General features: G+C 51.4%; 1 long non-coding RNA gene across 3 annotated transcripts in view; it reads left to right on the forward strand.

The window, feature by feature from the left end:
- The window catches only part of LOC116080679, a 79,919-nt gene that overhangs the window by 19,379 nt on the left and 40,833 nt on the right, over positions 1-19,707 (forward strand). For 2 of the 3 annotated variants that reach the window (XR_004114535.1, XR_004114536.1), the window contains exon 1: positions 6,659-6,837. The exons of the other annotated variant lie outside the window; for it this stretch is intronic. This is a non-coding gene — a long non-coding RNA (uncharacterized LOC116080679). Of the gene's footprint in view, positions 1-6,658; positions 6,838-19,707 lie in introns of those variants that run through there. 3 annotated transcript variants of the gene reach the window in all.

Below are 19,707 nucleotides of genomic sequence, written 5' to 3' on the forward strand. Positions count from 1 at the left end.
GTATAGCCCTGGCTGTCCTGGAGCTCACTTTGTAGACCAGGCTGGCCTCGAACTCAGAAATCCGCCTGGCTCTGCCTTCCAAGTGCTGGGATTAAAAGCGTGTGCCACCACCGCCAGGCCCAGCTTTCTCCTTTTTATTCAGCCCAGGCCCTCCAGCCCATAGAATTGTAGTACCTGTAGGAAAGTGACTCTTTCCACTTCAATTGACCTAATGTAGGTTGTCCTTCACAGACAAGCCTAGAGGCTAAGCTAATCTAGACCCTGTCAAGGTGACAGACAGTATTGGTCATCACAGATCTCTTCACCATTTGCTTAGTTGGGAAGGGGCTGAATTTCCCAGTGATGTTCTGGTCTGCAGCTCTGCCTCCCTCCACAGACCAAGACTGCTGATAATGTCAGTTCTCCCATCTCTGTCCTCATCTAACCCAAAGGAATATTTCATGAAGGAATAGGGTTGTTTGGCTTACAGTTTTGGGGGCAGAAGACTGGGTAGCCCCTTTGGTTTCTCCTTTTAAAGGCCTACAGGTAGATCTCAGATGGCAGTGAACGACAGTCAAAGATGGAGGGAGAGAGAGAGGTCACCGAATATAACAGGATGCCATGGAACAAGCCAGTGCTTGGACTGCCAGACTGACCTAAGTCCCATGAGAACTACCTTAATCCCTTCTCAAGACAGCAACCCCAGATCCTAAGGACCTGCTAGTGGTCCTACCTTCTAGGTTGCATCCAGCCTCCTTCCTGGGGGCCTAGCTCCCTACCATGAGCACTTTGGAGACAATCTCCACTCAAATAATAGATGTTGCTAGTTGTGGTGGTAATGCACACCTGTAGTCTCAGGAGGCAGGAATACCAGGAGTTCAAGGCCAGCCTCAGCTATTGAGCAAGAGACCCTGTCAAACAAATAATTGCAAGCACCTCAGCCAGCTTTTAGCAACAGGGAGTAAGATGTAGCTTTGATAATGAAGTCATTTATTCATTCACACAATTCATTTGTATTTATTGAATTAATTTAGTCTCTTTCTCTCTGTCTCTGACTCTCTCTCTTTCTCTCTCTCTCTCTCTGTGTGTGTGTGTAGACCAGATGTTGACATCAGGTGTTTCTCACTTTAACCTGGAGCTCATCTAGTCTAGCTAGCTAGCTCATCCCTGGGATTCCCTGTCCCTGTTTTCCAAGTACTGGGAGTCAGGGAGGTGCTTTACCCACTGAGCCATCTCACCAAATCCCTTGAATACCTTTTTAATAAGCATTATGGACTAACTGTGGAAGAATAGCCAGTGACGTTTGGAACTTTCTAGTCTCAACCTTTTGCATCCTTGGATTTTCTTGATTTTCAAAACCAATAGTATGAAGTAGGTCATATTATTACAATAATATGATTTTTTTTTGTACTAGATACTGAAACTTCAGCCTTATACACATAAGGCAGGTGTTACATCAGCAGCTCATGGTGTGATTTTTAACAATGAAGAAACCAACACTCAGGAACATGTATGATTTAATCAAAGTCACATAGCTTGTATGAAACACATGCCAAGAACTTCTACTCTCCCGTGATCCTGTGTCTCTGCCTGAATCACAGACAGGAGAAGTACTAGGGCTTGATGACCCCCAGTCTAGTCAAAAACCAATAAGCTCTGCCTGAAGGAAATATGGCAGAGAGCGATACACTGGAGCACCCAGCATTTTTTTCTGGCTTCTTTGCACACACATACACATAGCACACACAGAGACAAAAACCACAAACTGAAATGAGGGGTGGGAATTGGTGTTGGAAGAAGAGCCATGGGGAAGAGCTGTGTGTGATGTGCAGGTGTCTGTGCCAAGAGTGGTGAGGACTGCAGACAATAGCCGAGTCTCTGCATTGTGTAGAACATTTGTATTGTTCAGAGCAGACTGGATGCCCTTCTGCATTCAGCCTCTGCCTGCACAAAGGAATCATCTTTACCTTACACTCTAGCGGCACTCCACAATTCCTGGGTTGGACAGGTCACACTGTAAAGGAAGGAACTGCCTGCTTTCTCTTATTGTCAGCTCTGGGCTAGTCCTTTCATGCTTGGGGTAGAGTTGGGGATGGAGGCTCTGCCCAGCCAGGCTGTCTACCCAGGGGCCCAGGTTGGCATGGTCTGCTCTCTGCAGGCACTCATTTTTATCTTTCTGGTTTTTTTTTTTTTTTTTTTTTTTTTTAAAGATTTACTTACTTTACATATGTGAGTACACTGTCACAGTTGCTGTCTTCAGGCACACCAGAAGAGGGCATCAGATTCCATTACAGATGGTTGTGAGCCACAATGTGGTTGCTGGGAATTGAACTCAGGACCTCTGGAAGAGCAGTCAGTGTTCTTAACCGGTGAGCCATCTCTCCAGCCCCTTTCTGGGTTATTTTTGCATTGCTCTGAACAATATACCCAAGAAAATTATGGAAAAAGGGAAACGTCTGCCTTGGCTCACAGCTTCAGAGGGTTCAATTCATGGTTGCTTGGCCCTGTGGGATTTGGCAAGAATATCACTGTGATAGAAGGGTGTGGTGGAGGATTGGGAGAGCCCTGGGGACCATACGTAATCTTCAAAGGAGTCGCCAGTGACTCCTTCCTTCAGCTAGGCCCCAGTGTCTCTACCACCTTCCTCAAGGAGTGCCACCCACTATGGACCAAGAGCTCAACATGGGAGCCCATGGTGGGGACAGGGCATGTTCAAATAGTAGCAGTCTGCATCCCTCTTTCTGACTCTCTTTCCTCACAGATTGTGTGGCATTTTGGAGGGTGGAGTGCCTGGGCACCTAGCCCACCACTTCCCGTCCCAATCTGGCCCTGGGCACAGGCCACATGGTGCTGGCCATCAGTCTGGCCTCCTGCCCATCTATTATGGCTTCAGCTGCTGGGCTGGCACACTGACCGAAGGAGCCAGCTCTGCCCTCCCTCAATCCTGTTCCTGGGGCAGAAGCGGCAGTTTGATGAGACCGTGCTGGGCAGGGGTAGGAGGTGGTGGTTAGTGAGAACTTAGGGTGGAGAAGGACTCATTATGCTCCAAGCAGGTGTGTCCAACCTATGGCCCCCGTGTGGCTGCTGACAGCTACTAATGTAGCCCAACACAAAATTGTAAACTTAAAACATTATGGGGATTTTTTGTTGTTGTTTTGTTTTGTTTAAGAACTCGGCTGTGGGGTTTCCAAACATGAATTTTGTAGATGACACTGCCATGTTCGCGATGCTGCTGCTGCATTGACACTGCCATGTTCGCGATGCTGCTGCTGCATTGCTGGGCTCCAAGCCTCAGAGGAGAAGCAGTTACTGAGCTGCTGAGTAAGGCTGGGGGCTGGAGGGAGGTGGTGGTTCCTACTGGGCCTCCTTGTCTCTTCTCTTTCTTCAGGGCCTGTGCAAAACACATGGGTCTAAGCACACCTCACACTAGAGGGCATGCCCTGACTATGGCCCTGGTCTGATCTGGCACAGACCCACTATATCTGCTACACGGGCACCTTACATATCCTGGTTATGCAGAACAACACCTCTCCCTTCTGATGGCAGCCCATCCTCTGCCGGCGGTGAGGGCTGTGCTGTGTGGAGCGTGAGCCATACTTTGTTCTTACATCCATGTACACCGTATGTTCAAATGTGTGAATCCCCTGAAGGGATGCTGGGTGTGTGTGTGGGGGGACAGGAAGCCTGAAAAAGATAGGGAATTTATGAGGCGCTTTTGTCAGGAGACAGTCGTAATGAAGAAAATTCAATTTTCTGCAGCTCGGAGAGTCAATATGTTAAATCTCGGAGAAGCTGAGGAGTGACAGCCGAATGGCAAAGTCAATGGGACGTGCGTGGGAGGGAAGCCGTCTGCACGCGTTTGCAGCCGGCTGCCTCCTCTCCATACCCTTGAGCTGAAGCTGAGGGACAGGATGGTACCAGATACCTAAGTTCTTGGAAGTGCCTTGCCTCTGCCAGCCTATATGGTTCCTTTCTGGCACCAGCTTCCTTTTTTTTTTTTTTTTTTTTTCGAGACAGGGTTTCTCCGTGTAGCTCTGGCTGTCCTGGAACTCACACTATAGACCAGGCTTTGGCCTGGAACTCACAGAGTCCTGCCTGCCTCTGCCTCCTGAGTGCTAGGATTAAGGCATGTGCCACCGTACCTGGTGGAAGTCCCTCTTGTAGTCTAACTAGCACTCTGTCTTGATGCAATTACTATTTTATAGTGGCTGTTTCTAACTAAAGTCACTAATAGGAAACTTTTTTAAATGTTTCACTCTTTCTCCATCAACATGTACTTGGCCAGCCTCCCAAGATTCAAACTTTCCACACCCAGTCTTCACTCGCTTTCCAGCTTCCTGTTCCAGAAGGCAGCACAAGAAAGAGCTGGGGGTTCCCCGGGGTTGGGGTGGTATCCACAGTGAGCCCACTGTCACCAGGAGCCGTGATTAGCCGAGCTGCTGGCTGTGTAATTGGCGTGTGTCTGCGTCCCCGGGGTCTGGTGTGTTAACAGCGGGTCCCTGTGGTGAGTAACGAGATCTGGGCCCATGGCTGGTTGCACACTCTAATTAATTAGTGCTCCTCCGGTGTGGAGGAATGAGAAGAAGCTGAGGGAGGCCACGTGGGGGCGCCTCAAAGTGAGAGTCTAGCTCTTCAGAGCCCAGAGGTCCCCGAGGTCTGAGGGAACAGGAGCATCCACCCCAGAGTGAGGGATTCGGTGAGAATGGACTGGGTACAAAGAGACTGGCCCTATGCTGGTGGTCCATGCTTGGTGCAAGCGTCTACTCTCAGCTAAGTCCCAGACTCAAGCCTTTGTTACACATCTTTCTCGTGAAAACCAGAAATATGTGGCGGACCAGGGCTTCCTGCCCCTTCAGCCTCATTCTGGTCCGTTCACAGATGCCTCCATTCTGCAAGATGGTTCTCCAACAGCCATCCACATCTGCCTCACATTCACAAGGCCCAAGGACTTTTGTATTCTCACCTTTTGGGCACTGCTTGCTTCTGCACATGTGGCTCTTGGGATAACTTTCCAGTCCCGAGGCCTTTCCCTCAGCCCTGCTGTGGATTGACTCCAGAGCCCTGCTCATGCTAGGCAAGCATCCTACCATTGGTCTACAGCAACAGCCCTTATAGAACAGGCTCTCACCATGTGGTCCAGCTAGGCTTTGAGCTCTACATTCTCCTGCTTGAGTCTCCCAAGTGCACCACCATGTCTGGTTAGTTTCTTTTGAAACCTGGCACCTGGGAGGAATACAACAGAAACTTCAAGTAGGGAGCAGGGAGAAGGTTTGGAGAGGGTCCTCCTCCCCACGGCCTTATCCCTACAGTATGATTATGATTATTATAGCATCAAGAAAAATTAAGGGGAGAAGTGAGAAAGAACTTCCAGAAAGCAGAAGGGCTCTATTTGTCTACTGAGGCAGAAATCTATGCCTGATGCCTCGAGGGACTAAGGTGACCAGGTACCTTCCCATTCTCCTCACGGAGATCTTCCTTTAACGCTGTAATCAAGCAAGGTGTGTGGGGCGGGGAGAGTAGGGAGGGAAACTAGAGAAAAAACGCAGAATTGGAGATGAGGCTGCGGCAGGCGCTCTGCCTTTCCATGTGGCGGCACGAACCCGGTTCTCGCGCCCTGTAATTGCTAAATTACCCGCCATCTGCTCCGCTCTCAGACATAAATTATCTGCGAGGAGAAAAGCCACAGAGGCGGTGTACTTTCCTCCCGCTCGCCCAAACTCGCGAGAGGAGCTAAGGGTGGGCTCAGGCAGCCCAGGTCTCAGTCCTGCAGAAGGGGCAGCAGTCCAAGGGCGCTAGGAGGACCCCTTGGGGCGGGGGCGGGGCGCGATAGGCGGGGCCTCACGTGGACCTGCCTCTCTCGGTGGGCGGGGCCTGACGTGGTAGGTCTCTTAGTGGGTGGGGTGCTTCCCTCGCTCCCTGGAGGAGGCGGGACCTGTGTGGTGGGCGGGGCTTCTCACAGGTGGGCTCACAGAGCATGGCCGGTTTGGGGGTGTCATTTTTTTCTCTACCCAACTTCCAGGCCGTAGTCCCTGATGTCTCTCCAGCTCTCTGATAGCTGTCCCCGGAGCAGGGCAGGAGAGAGAGGCACAGGCAGAGGACATGAGTGGGACCTTTGCCTGGAACCTTCGGTTCTGAGGGTGGGGCAGGAGAGGGATGTAGAAATGACAGGCAATGGATAAAAGGCCGCAGGTTGCGAGTTGCAGAATTGGAAGGAAGGGAAAGTGGGTCTTTGGGAGATGGGGCAGGTGCAAGTGGAGTGAGCAGCCAGAACAGGGGAGCCAAGACAGGCACTCAGGGATAACAGAGTGAACCCTGTGAACATGGAGGGCCTAAGGAGAGTCGAAGGCACACCGTATGGAGCCTAGGCCTGAAGGAATGTGGGGAGCTCAAGGCTGCACCAGGGAAAACAAGGGCTCCTTGGAAGGTCCCAGGAAGGTGGCATCTCCAGGACCATCTGCCACTCTCAGGTTGGGGCCTGGCTCTCTGGAGCTGAGGAGTCAATCAGGGGTCCTACCCGAGTTCCAGGCACCTGCAGGGTGTGCCCACGGGGTGGGGGTGGGCGGGCAACTCCCAGCTCCACGCAGGACAGAGTGGGGTTTGTGCGGCGCGATTGTTTAGTATTCATGGGGCGACGCAATCTCTCCCACATCTGCTTAGCACAGCAAGTCCTGTCATATAACTGTCTCCCGCACTGTCTGTCCATAAAGAATGTCTCGGAATTGGTGTAATTCAGAGAAATTAATGACGACTTTCTGCGGGACGGCTCCCTGGGGGATGATTAACACTTCATCGTCCATCTGATGCGCGGGGCCCAGCGCTCCATCGCGAACATTTGGGCCGTGGCCAGCCGCATTAAAGGTTATTACGGAAAACGCGACCTGCAAACGGGCGAGAGGCATGATGGACCGGGGGCGGGGGAGGGAGGACGGCGTGCCCATCCTAGCCGGCCAAGTCTGAGATCAAGTTTCCTGAGGTGTGCGCATCTGAAGGGTCTGATACTGAGGGAGAATGGGGTTCTGTTTTAGTCTATGAAGGAACTGGAGGGCATTGGGGAACCACTAAGCCCTAATTCACCTCAGAGCTGAGGAAGGGAGCGGAGTCACTCTTCATGGGGGATGCACTGCTAATGGAGGTTTTCCTTGTCTTTAGCTCTCACAGCATCGTTAGGTGAGTTTTATTAACAGTCGATGTAACCGAGACACAGAGAGGTTGTGCCATGTGTCCAAGGTAGCACAGCTTATGAAGACACCAAGGCAGAATTTGAACTCAAGAGAGTCTTAATTCATGAGATCTTACCCTTCTCGCCAAACCACGGGGAGGGGGGCATCCTTAGCAAGTGTCTTCTCCTAACTTCCTGCACAGTGGGTGATAGCTAAGTGTTCAAAATGGCAGAATTCTTAGGAATTACCTACGAATGCTCCCCTTCTCGTCTGGATCAGACACCTGCAGACTCTGGTGGTAGAAAATGGTACAGGGTGCCATTGTGGGCCTGGAAGCATAGTTTCCTACAGCTCCCCCTGGCAGTCTCAGCCTCTAGAGAGGGTTCTGTCCTCGGTCTGTAGGAAGGGGTACAGGCATGCACACAGTGCTGGTGAGCATCAGAATACAAGTTTATGTGTGCACATGTCTGCCAAGGTATGAGTTATGAGTGGGTGTGCCTTTGCACATGTGTGAGAACACATGCGCCACAGGAGGGAAATTATCAACTTCTGAGTAGTCTGATCCTCCCAGTTTTCGGCTCACCTCAGTTTTGTCTTAGAGCAACAGAGTTCCCACAGGTTGGTTGTGTCTTTTTTTTTTTTTTTTTTGGTGATGTTGATAGTCTGGAGCTCCATGCCCTCGTAAACGTAAACTTCTTTCACTGGCTTCACTAAGTGGTTCAAAGCCATTTGTTTGTTTCCTGGAAGTTCTGATAAAGGCCATGAGTACATTCTCACTGAACTGCACATGAATGGAGGTTTTCCAGGCCACTTATGCTGAGGAGTTCTTCCTTGGGTCTAACCTCAGATCCTCTTGTTACCCTGGGATGTTCAATAGACCCAAGCAAGTTGTTTGAAACGGGAGCTTTGCAATCACCCTCTTCCTGTCTCTGGCATGAAGGTAGTTTCTGGGGGTGGGGTAGAGAGGGGTCCAGAGTAGAGGGGCTAATAGTGATTATTTCCTTTAAAAAGTGCCAGTAATGATCTATGTTGTTAAAAATTGCATTTATTATTTATTATGTGTGTGTGGGGGGATTGGTGGGTACATATGCCACAGTGTGTGTGTGTGTGAATGTGTGTGCGTGTGTGTGTGTGCACATGTGCAAACACAAGTCATCTTTCTGGGAGTTGGTTCTCTCCTTCCACCTTGTGGGTTCTGGGATTGAACTCAGGTCATCAGACTTGGCCACAAGTTCCTATATTGACTGAACCATTTAGTTTGCCCTCTCTATATAATTAAACCCAGATTTTCCTGTGTGTGGAGGGTAGGGTGTGTGTGAGAGGCTGGTGGATTGCAGACAGCTCTAGGAAGAGGGGAATGGATCAACAATGGTCCATCCTCATAATAGACAAGAGTTGGTATCCTCACAGTGGCCTTGATGCATGGGGCTGTCATGAAAACCCAGGTCCCCTGCTTCCTGGTCTAGAACTTGTGAAGTTGCTATCAGCGAATCCCGGGGGCCTGGTACCCACCATTCCTTTTGCTTCAATGCCATATCTTCCTGTTTGAATGCTTGTGTGGTGTCTTGGCTTCACATCCTAGTCATCAGATGCCCCTCTCCTTGCTCTTATTTTTAGACACTTCCTCCAAACAGCACCCGCCCCCAGCTGGCCATAACCTCCTCCTCTGGAAAGCCCTCCTGGATGTGTCCTCCAGTGTTGTGTTGAATGAAGTACCAAACCTCCCCTTTGTAAAGTACTGTCAAGATGCCCATGCTGTTTTTTGTTATCCCTCTCTTTCCCAATTGTGTATCTGCACACCCCCTGGTCATAGATGATTTCATCATACAGTGGGTCTGCCTCTCCCAGGACCTCAGCAGACAGAACTGCCGAGGAAACCACACCAAACACACACACACACCCCTTTTCCTGTTTTTTGGGAATGATGGTAAGAGCTGTGCCCACTGGCCTGTTCTGTCTGCTGCTGCGTGGAGGTTGTGGTGAGGCCCTTTCTCCATCCTGAGTTTGCTTGTGTGTTAGGACTCAGTCCGAGGCCCTGGGTGTGCCTGCTTTGCTCAGGCCGTGGGCACAGGTCTGTGCTGGCTATCTGCCCCATAAAGGAGCGCAGCCTTGCCCGGATTGCTCAGATTGGATCGGCACCTACGCACCTGGCTGGAGCCTTCGTAGGCTTTTATCCTCCCACCTTTCTCCCACGCAATCTCACCACCCCAGAGAGTCGTTCCAGAACTAAGTCCCTTTCCAAGACCCTGGACTGGTCCTGCCCAGTATGCCAAGAGGCGAGTATAGATCTGAGGAGTGAGACCAATCGATGGATTGTCTGCCACCTTGTGGCCAATAGTGAGCACGGCAGAGTTGGGGTCCCCGAGCTAAGAGGAATCTCCTGGAAAGGAAGGTGGGGGTGGGGTGACTTCATCCTGAGTGATGTCCTTAGATTTCCTTGTCATTCAGAGGGCTCCTCAGCAAATCCCTAAATTCCTACTTGAAAGGGGAGCGAGAACAGCAGGGAAAGCCAAGTAGCAAGAACATTTCTAGGAGAAGCCTACCTCCCCAAATAACTGAACCCAGAGTAGGAGTGGCGCTTTGACCTCACAATACACTTGGTGGCTTGATGGACACTGTTGCACATTCTGTTCCTTACTGGGGATGGAATCCAGGGCTTTTGCACATGTTCCCAGACTAGGCAGCCTCATTAAACAACCTAGACTGACCATGAACTCCTGAAGCTCAGGCAGGCCTAGAACTTGTGACTCTCCTGCCTCAGCCTCTAGTAGCCGAGATTATAAGTCTGCACCACAAGGCCCAGATTTGCACATGTTTCAAAGCTTTGATGGTCCCTTGTCAGTGAGTGTCCCATCTTCTCCAGTCCTCTACTCTCTACACACATGTACTGGCTAGTTTTGTGTGTCAACTTGACATAAACTGGAGTTATCACAGAGAAAGGAGCTTCAGTTGAGGAAATGCTTCCATGAGATCCAGCTGCGGGGCACTTTCTCAATTAGTGATCAAGGGAGGAGGACCCCTTGTGGGTGGTACCATCCCTGGGCCTGGGAGTCTTGGATTCTATAAGAGAGAAAGCTGAGCAAGCCAGGAGAAGCAAGCCAGTAAGTAACATCCCTCCATGGCCTCTGCATCAGTTCCTCCTTCTTGCCCTGTGTGAGTTTCAGTCCTGACTTCCTTTGGTGGTGAACAGCAAAGTGAATGTGTAAGCTGAATAAACCCTTTCCTCCCCAACTTGCTTCTTGGTCATGATGTTGGTGCAGGAATAGAAACCCCGACTAAGACAGCAAGTCTTTTCAGAAATCTCAGTTCTATAGTCTTCTTCCTTTGACTAACGCTGTGTCTATCACCAAGTTGCTGATCTGGGAAGTCCCTTCTGTGGTCAAACTTTAATCTTTTCATTTTCAGGGCTGGAAAGGGAACCCATATAGAATCACGGGTGGGAAGTCAGGGAGATTTCTGAAGGAGGGTCACTCTGCCCTCAGTTTTCCTTTTCTGCTTGCTAAGATCTTTAGAGATGATGCAGATGGTTAAAAAAAACTGGCCCACTTCTCTGAAGGCTTTGAGATTGACAGGTGCTAGGGAAAAGAACCCCTGAGTTCTGATTGACACATTGCTACCCCTTCTATAGAGCAGGGTGGGGTGGTGCTTGTCTGACTCTCTCTCATCTCAAAATCCTTTGCTCTATCAGAATTCCAGGCCCTGAGGCTCCCACAGGGTCTCTTGATTTTTCTCAGTGCCAACCCTCCAGCCTAGTCTCCTCTTGGGAGAACCAAGGTTCCCAGGGCCCTCCCAGCCACTGGGTCCTCCTCTCCTTGTACTCCTCGGAAGTCTTGTCTCAGTAGCCTGGCTCTGCAGACCTCTCTGCAAAGTGTGAGTCTTCCCTATGAGATATAGGGGGGGGTGGTTCTTCCTTCCATGGTGGGGAAATCCCCCCTTGGAGCTGAGGTTCTCTGCTGCACCATTTTCTGCTGCTACTGGCCTTCCTGAGCTAAATTAAAAAGCAATGTTCTGTGCGTAGCTCCAGCCCTGTGGAGCTTGACTCTGGGAAAAAGACAATTACCAGGCCCTGCATCTACCTCTTGTCTGGCTGCCTTATAATTTTTTTCCCGTGGCTGCCTGGTATGCAACATTTATGTTTTTAATAACACCAGAATGGTTTTGACCTTGGGAATTCATAGTAGAATGGGCATTGTGAGCTGCCCCAACGTGACCAAGATCATCATGTCTTAGGCCCTCCCAGGATGGATGCTCTGGAGCTTCTAGGTTCTGGGGAGATGCATAGGAGCAGATGGGGGCTGTGGGGGCAGAATCTGAGAAAGACACATGGAGATAGGCAGAATGAGAATGTGAAAGGTTGGGTGTTCCTCTCCCCAAGGAAAGTACCAAGTGTATGTGGGGTGCTGTGGGCATGTATGGGCAGAAGCCCCTCACCCACAAGTGCCAGAACTTACAATAGGTCTCATTTCTCCTCACTCTCCGTTTTCTTTACCTCTTTAATTTAATGAACACTGGAAGCTTGGAGGGCTAGCCAGAAGAGCTTCCCATTAGAGGTATGGGCACCAGAAAGGGGCCTTTCTTCCTCTCCTGTCAGATTTTTCCCTGGGGACAGCAACGAAGGGGGAGGGAGGGAGGGAGGGAGGGCTGGAGAGCATGGGGACAGGGAAGGGAGAGAGCCTTCTCAGAAAGACAGCAGGGCCCTTGTGCAGAAAGACCTAGTACAACACCCGAACAGGGTTTCCTTGCATTTCCAAAGAGCCCCGGAGACAATGAAAAGCCACTCAGTGAAAGAGAGGATTTCTGTGCAGATCGGAAAGTAGGGAGGCAGGGCAGAGAGGTAAGTGGTGCCCAGTCAGTGTTAGCAGTCTGCACCTCTGTGCCCTGGGCCAACAGTCCTGTAAGCATGTGTTAAAAAGGTTAATGGAAGATAGTGTCTTTGGTTCTGACTTTTCAAAGTCATCAGGAACTGTAGAATATGGGTTTAATTCTGGAGCAGCAGATGGTACCATGTGGGAAAGACCTGCCCCCCCCCCCCCCAATAAAGAAGACCTGGGTTCTAGTTTCTGCTTGGACTCGAGGGCATGTCATTCTTTGAGCTGAGGTGTCATTTGCTGCACCCTGAGCCACAGGGTCTTTCTATGTCAGTGGCTCTAGGGCTAGGGACTCTGGAAGGGGTCGGGGGTTAGTGGTGGAAGGAAGGTCCTGAGGTAGGTGATGGCAGTTCAAGGTCTGGAGAATCTGAGAAGGCGTGCTGGTGGACACGGATGCAAAGAGGTTTTCTCGGTTTCAGAAAGTCAAGTTCAGTCCCTCAAGTCTGAGACCTTACAGCGGGGTGACCTGGCCTCTTCGTGCAGGGAGCCCTGTTCTCTGCCGCCCTCCCGTGGCCGTTTGGCCCTTCTCATGTAGCTGCTGAACATTCAGCTCAACTCTGCAGAGCTGCCTCCCTCGCCCCCTGGTGGAAATTTCATACATTACAAGAAGCGATCTTGGCTTTCTAATTGCGTTTGTGTTTTCCAAGATCCTGGAGGCATCCATGGCCTTTCTGCAGTTAGAAGTCCTTTCTCAAATATGACCTTCCACACTATTACATAACATCGACTTGCACTGTGGAAAAAAGGAGTCGAGAATGATCGGGGAAGGGGAGTAGGCATTTCTTCTTTCTTCGGGTTCACACTTCCCTGGTTGTCAGTTTCCTAGGGTTTTGGGGTGGGGATTTTCAAAGATGTCAGGGTCTGGTGACATTTCCGAAGAACATGGATCTGAAGCATGGAGCCTGTTCCAGCTTCCTCCAAGGGGCACCCGAGTTCAGTCTGTCACCATCCACAGAGAGACGGATTGGCAGGCGCTGGAAGGCAAGAGACAGGGATGATGGAGGGAGATGGCGTCTTTGACAGATGCTGACAGGGCTCGTTATTTGCTAGCTCTGGATCCCTCCCACCCACCACGCTGCCCTTGGTCTCCCCCTCAGACTCAGTGCTCATTACTGACTGGAGAGAGAGCCCTGTGGGCAGGCAGCTCTGGGGGCTCAGTGGCTGCTGATGAGCAGTGCCTGGCTGACTGCGGTTGAAGCTGAGGTTTCATAATGACTGCGATGTTTGAAGGAAAAAAAACCTCCCCAGAAGGATCCTGAGATGCTGGGGGTAGAAAGAGCATGGGGAAGCATATTGAAAGGAACTGAATTCACTGAACCAGGCACTAGATTGAGTGTACGGGGCAGTTCATGTTTCTTGAAGGAGGGGGCCAGAAAGGGGCAGGCCCCACATCTACTGCTGCTTTTCTTGTATGCTTTTTGAGACACCAGACTAGCCTCAAACCTGAGGATGCCCTTGGATTTCTGATCCTTTTGCCTCCACTTCCAGAATGATGGAGTAACAGGTATAACTCCTGCTCCCCTCCTGTTTCATCTCCTTGCCAGACAGCTGGGGTGCAGAGTCTTGATCCCCAAGTACTTTTCTGTTCTCCACTCCCACACCCAAGAGTAAGCACCTTTAGTGGACTTCCCACATCTCCTCCTGGGTGATGGGGGGTTGGGAAGGAAGACGGGGCTTAGGTATTCCTCGTGTCTCTCCCCTAGAAGAACTAAGGTTATGAGGGTAAGTCACATTATCATAAAGGCCCATGGAACAGGCAGGGAGAGGGCGGACATTTGGAATGGTAGAGAAGGTTCGGGGAGGAGCCGGGTGCTGCAGTCAGAGCCAGTACTGCATCCTAATAAGCGCTGCGGAGGCTGCGCAGCGGCCGTCAATCATCCACACAAAGGGCCGCCCGCCCCCTTCCCTCTCTCAGGCCTGCGCACCAGCCTTCCCACTCCGTCCTCTGAACGTCTGGGTAGTGTTAAGAGGCTGGGGTTGGGGGAAAGCAGACCCTCCGATAGGAGGGACCCACAATACACCCAGTAAATTCAAGCAGAGTGGGGCCAGTACAAAGCTGAGTGGGTCCTAGCACCCTGGAGACTGAAGAGGGAGAGGCAAAGGGACGGATGTGGAAAGGGAGAAATGGAGGAGACAGGCCAGAAGTAGGAGGGAGCGAAGACCGACACAAAGCTAGGCGCATCCCCAAACTTGAGATCGCGTGACAGACTTAGGCTCAGTAATCTGAGAGGAACCCAGGTTCTGGGGAGAACTGAGAGCCACAGACCTAAAGCGCAGGACATAGGGACCTGGCCGGCTGCGGCTGAGCAGAGTACTAGGAGGCAAAGGCCTATGGAGAGGGGAAGACAGGGAAGATGGAAGCGGAGGAAGGACTCTGTAAAGGGAGACGATGAAGTTGCATAAGGTGACCAAGAGCTCCCCTGGCCTCCAGGACCTGGAACTCGGGTGGAGGAGAAGATCCTAAACCTGGGGCGGGAAGCGGCAGCCCAGCAATTCAGAACAACATTCAAAATGCCAGATCACCTGGTGTTGAAACAGACCTCCACGCCCGTTCTGTCCTAGCGAGTAGCGGGCTCAGAACAATTATGAAGGGGCAGGGAGTAGAGAAGAGAAAAAGGTGCCCATGGAGGACGGAGAAAGCCCCCAACAGAGAGCAGGGAAGAGGGATGGTTGGTATTGAAAAAAGTAATTGACAGAAAACAGAAAGACAGGAGATGGGGAGCAGCCAACCGCTTGGGTGAGGGAGGCTTCTAAAGGCTGGAGTTGTGAAGGGGGCAGTTTTGGGGGCTGGCACAGGGTACAACTATCTCGCCACTGGGAGTGGGATGGAATGAATCAAACAGCAGTGTGTTAGGGAGGTAGAGATTTATTTATTTACTATTATTTTAGGGTGACCTTGATTTTCTTTCTTTTCTTTTCTTTTTTTTTTTTGTTCAGAGAGCCCATCTATTCTGACTCATGCCATCTCATTCTAAGTAGCACTTTCGCTACTGCGGTTGCTGGGTCATTCCTGGCAATTCCTCTTTGGGGATCGCCTTAAAGCCTGCAGCGTAGCTCTGAGCAGTCTCTCACCAGAGGCAAATTTGTGTCCTTTAGGGGTGGATCTAAATTCTGAAAGCACTCAAGTGTTGTTAGGAACCACGGCTGGAGAATAAGGTGAAGGCCCAGCCAGGGAATAATATTTCCAGTTAAGTACAAGGTGAATGTGGAAGACACCATGTGTGTGTGTGTGTGGGTGCCCCCTCCTCCTACGTAGCTTCTGAAAAGGTTCAGAAGAACCTTGCAGGATGTGACAAGGAGACCTTGCAGCTGCCGCTGGAGATTTCAGTCTTCTGCCAGTTAAAAATAGAGCTCCCACACCCCAGTGTGGCATCAGATAGTCAAGATCCTCCTCCATCCCCACCAAGGGTGGCTCATAACCCCACCCATGTTGGCTTAGAGCACACTTGAGTGCGAGTAACCTAGTGATACCCCAGATAGATCAGGTTGAAAAGGGTAAATGACTAGGGTAAATGTATAAGGAGAGCTAGTGAGTTCATGTGGGAAAGCTGCCTGAAGAGCGGAGTTAGGAGTGGGGTGTGGAAGAAGCAGCCCAACAGTGCCTGAAACATAATGACAAGTACCTATCTATGGCAGTTATTTGGAGGGTGAACAAATTGTGAGCTCAGTGAACAGCATTTTTTGGCTGGTACAAGGAATAGATAGACTGGAGGCAGGTTCAAGAGGCAGGCTGGGTGATCCTATTTCTAAGAGGAACTGGGGCCTACTGGAGGGTACATTGACATGTGTTAGATGGCACTTGTGCACAATTTTCTGGATAGGTGTGCAGTGTGTGTGTGTGTGTGTGTGTGTGTGCGCGGGGGGCATATATATCCAAGTTGCTTTGAGCCATGTGGCTTTATGTCCCAGGCTCTTGTCTTTCCATCTGTGAGCGACTGGCATTCAGCTATGTCTGAGCGTGTTTGTTCATTTGCGTATTTCCACGTGGTCGTGTGTGAGCAATATTTCCATTGCTTTCTGGGTGTTTCATTTGGCTACATGCGGCGGAAGGCATCGTTGAGAAGTGAATGCATAAGCTATGAGTGCCTGAGTGCGCGTGCTGGTGTCTGCAGGAGCAGCGGGGCTGGAATGGAGCCTTCTTCTCTCTCTCTCTCCCTCCACTGGCTCCATCTGCCCTCTCCGAGGTCGTGACAAGGAGACAAACAGCAAAACTGGCAAACAGCTACAGTTAGGGAGACCAGAAGTATTGCAAGCCCGAATCAGACTATCTCTGCTGGGGAGAAATAGCCGGAGGGAGACGGACATGACAATCGCGCGCACAGATGCTGCGTGGACGCGCTTCCTGGGGCAGGTGCGCTCATGCGCGTAGGCCGTCAATGGCATCAGGGTCTTGGGCACACTGGGCCGACTCTGGCTCCTGGCCTTCCTTCCCCTGGCAATGCCAGATCTCCATCGCCTCTAAATGCGGGTCCCGGCTTGGGGAGCTGCGGCTGGGGAAGCAGACATCGACTTCGGAGCCAATCGCGGGATGTCTGCAGGCTCCTGGGGCGGTGGAAGAGATGCGTGCGGGAGCGTCCTCACCCTCGCTCCCTCCCCAGCCCCGCCACCTCCTACCCACCCCCTTCCGGCCCGCGGCAGTTTCCGAAATCGCCCGGCGGCCGCGAATTCATTAGCGGGGGGCGGATGTAAACGCAGAGCGGTGGAACGTTTTAATTAGGCCTGAACAATAAACAAGCTAAACGAGGCGCACAGGGCTCCCTGGCGGGCCCTCAGCCTCCTCCGCGCCGCGCGGACTCATTACCGCTGCAGCCAATTTCATGCCAGCGCCGGGCGCGCGCGGCCCGGGCCGGGGAAGGCGCGCGGGGGCGGCAGAGACGCTCTGCCACGGAGCTGCACGCTGGGCGCTTGCCCGCTTCTCAGGGCCGTTGCTCCCTCCACCCCGCCTGGCTCGGTGTCCTTGAGCTGAAGGTCTCCGCCCGCATCCGCCTGCTCTTTTAGGGTCTGCCCTCCTCTGCGCGCCGCCCTCGTCCCACAGCTAAGAGGAGGGGTTCCGCTCTCGCGCCCCCCTCGAACCCACACCCTGTCTGCCGCCGTCTCCCCATCTTTCCTTCGCCGTCTCTCTTCCCCGCGGATCCCTTTTCATACATTGGCGAGGACCGTCGGGCGCAACCCGCCCTTAGTGTCGTTGGACCCTGTGGCCTGGTGTCTCGGTCTCGCCACGGGTATCCGCCATTTTTTCTGCCCGCGGTGTAGCAGCCTGCCGTCCTCCCGCCGGCCCTCCTGCCAGGGTTCCTCCCTAGGCCCTTAGGCCCGAAGGTTTAGGTGTAGCCCGAGGCTTTGTCTTTAGCCGCTAACATGGCTGGCTGTTCTGGACTCAGGAACTGACAGTGTGGTTTAGCTTTATTCTTCTTCCCCACGTATTAGCTAAACTGCAGGCACGTTTTGCAGGCTCGTAGTCTTAACCAAGATTCCCCTGGCTGACTGTTGATGGCCTAGGTCTTGCCTTGTCCCTCGCTGTGTGCCTCTTACCTGGCCTTGCTACCCTGTGAAGGGTGGGAAGTAATTTTAGTGCTTTGTGAGACAGTTGTGAGAAATAGTGCCGGGATGATGGAGGTAGCGACCTTGGCACCTAGTATTCACTCAATCAATATTAGCCCTCCTTAATCTCCGTGTTCTTCCTCAGACTGCTCCTGTCTCCGTAACCTAAAATTCCGAGGGAAGGACTGACAAACTCATAGATATAATAGGCCTCAAGGGAATTTCACATGAGCAACTGATCACCTGCACAAAGCTCTGATTAGATTGACTCACAGAACAAAGAACACAATGCAGATCAGTATACAGGACTGAGCAAATTAAAACCCAGAGGCTAACGAGGAGCTGTGGCACATACTTTTAATCCCAGCACTCTGTAGGCAGAGGCACGCAGCACTCTGTAGTTTCTAGGCTAGGGAGTTACATACAGGCTAGCCAAAGCTACATAGTGAGAACCTGTCTCAAAACAAGCAAAAAGACAAACCAAAACAAACAACAACAATAGAACAAAACAAAAGAAAAACCCCAGATACCACAGGACACGACACAATCTAGTCTGCCTAGCCTGAAGTAGTGGGGCTCTGCTCTCTTGGAGGCTGCAGTGGTGTTGCTAAGATTTTTACACCTGGATAGGGACCTGTTTCCTAGAACCTCAGACCCTCGAGCCTTCCATACAGCCTTGAGCTGGAGATATTTCTCTCTGACTAGCTGTCTCCCTGCCATTTAAACACTGCAGGGCAGAGAAGGGCCCTAAATTCTCTTCCTGACGGTGGCCCTTTACCCTGGTGCCTTTCCATTCCTAAGGGGCAGGATCTGAGCCCACAGCTTCCTCTCTCTGTGTACCACCCACTGTGGACTCAGGAGAGATGCAGAGAGGCAGAGATCTGGGGCTTCTACAGCAAAGGTTTATGAGTTTGTCTGGAGTAATTAGATCAAGCATCATAATTTGATGTTGGGGTGGCAGAGAATGACCAGGCACGGAAGATGGTGGAAGCCATGCAAGAAACATAGGGGCTTCTTCTTGGAAAGGATGGTGGTGCTCGTGTAGTAGGCAGGGAGCAGAGCAGTTTAACTCTCAGTAAAATATGTCTTGTTGGGTAAGCAAAAGCCAGTGGGAAGCCCAGAAGCAGAAGTGAGAAACAAATGGAGTGGCATGTATGTTGTAAAGCAGTAGAGTGGGGTGGGCATGCCTGAGAGGGCTCTGGGATAGGGTGGCAGCAGTGGCAGGCCTATGAGACCACAACATAAGATTTCCCAATGTTGAAGCTCCAAAGTGACCCTGGGCTGGATGGGCAAGATGCTAGGAAGCCAGGCTGACTTCCTTGGCCCTGATATGTCCTCAGTGCAAGGATGAATGAGTCTGGATTTCATGGGTTAGTGAACCATGGCTGGGTGGAGACAGCTGTTCAGGCTGTGAAATGTGAGGAAGAGGCCTCTGGGGTCAGGAGACAGAAACAAGGAGAGGCAGACAGAGATGGGAATGGGGAAGGGTTATAGGAAGATCTAAGGTTCTGAGACCTGTTCAACTATCTACTCTTTCTGTGGACTGAATTATACACTTTATCTCATTTTAGTTTTTCTGAAATAGGGTCTCATGTAGCCCATATTGGTGTCACAATCAGTATGTAGTTGAGGATAACCTGACACTTTCTTTGGTCCTCCCATCTCTATCTGCACCTCCTAAATGTTGTACTTTATAAAAAAAAAAAGATAAGGAGAGAGAGAATATGTTTGGTGGCAGTGCGGTAAGGTGTGAGAGTGGGTGCCTCTGTGGGCCCATGCTGAGGCATCCCTTCCCCCTGAGGGACCAGCCACAACAAGGTATAGTATAGAATAGAGTTTATTTATTCAGGGCACGGGGAGTTGAGAGAAAGGCAGAGAGAGAAAGAGAAAGGTGTGTGTGGGTGGGGATAGAGGAGTAGAGGCCAGCCATGAGCACATGGGGGGGGGAGGGGGAGGGAATGTAGAGAGAGGGGTAAGAGGGTAAGGGAGCAAGAACAGGAGAACAAGATAGAGAGGAGGGGGCAAACAGCCCTTTTGATAGTGAGTCAGGCACACCTGGCTATTGCCAGGGAACTGTGTGTGTGTGTGTGTGTGTGTGTGTGTGTGTGTGTGTGGGTGTGGGTGTGTGGGTGGGGGGAGGAGCCTAGACAAAATGCCAGCAC

This window comes from Mastomys coucha, unplaced genomic scaffold, assembly GCF_008632895.1.
Source record: "Mastomys coucha isolate ucsf_1 unplaced genomic scaffold, UCSF_Mcou_1 pScaffold11, whole genome shotgun sequence".
NCBI lineage: Eukaryota > Metazoa > Chordata > Mammalia > Rodentia > Muridae > Mastomys > Mastomys coucha.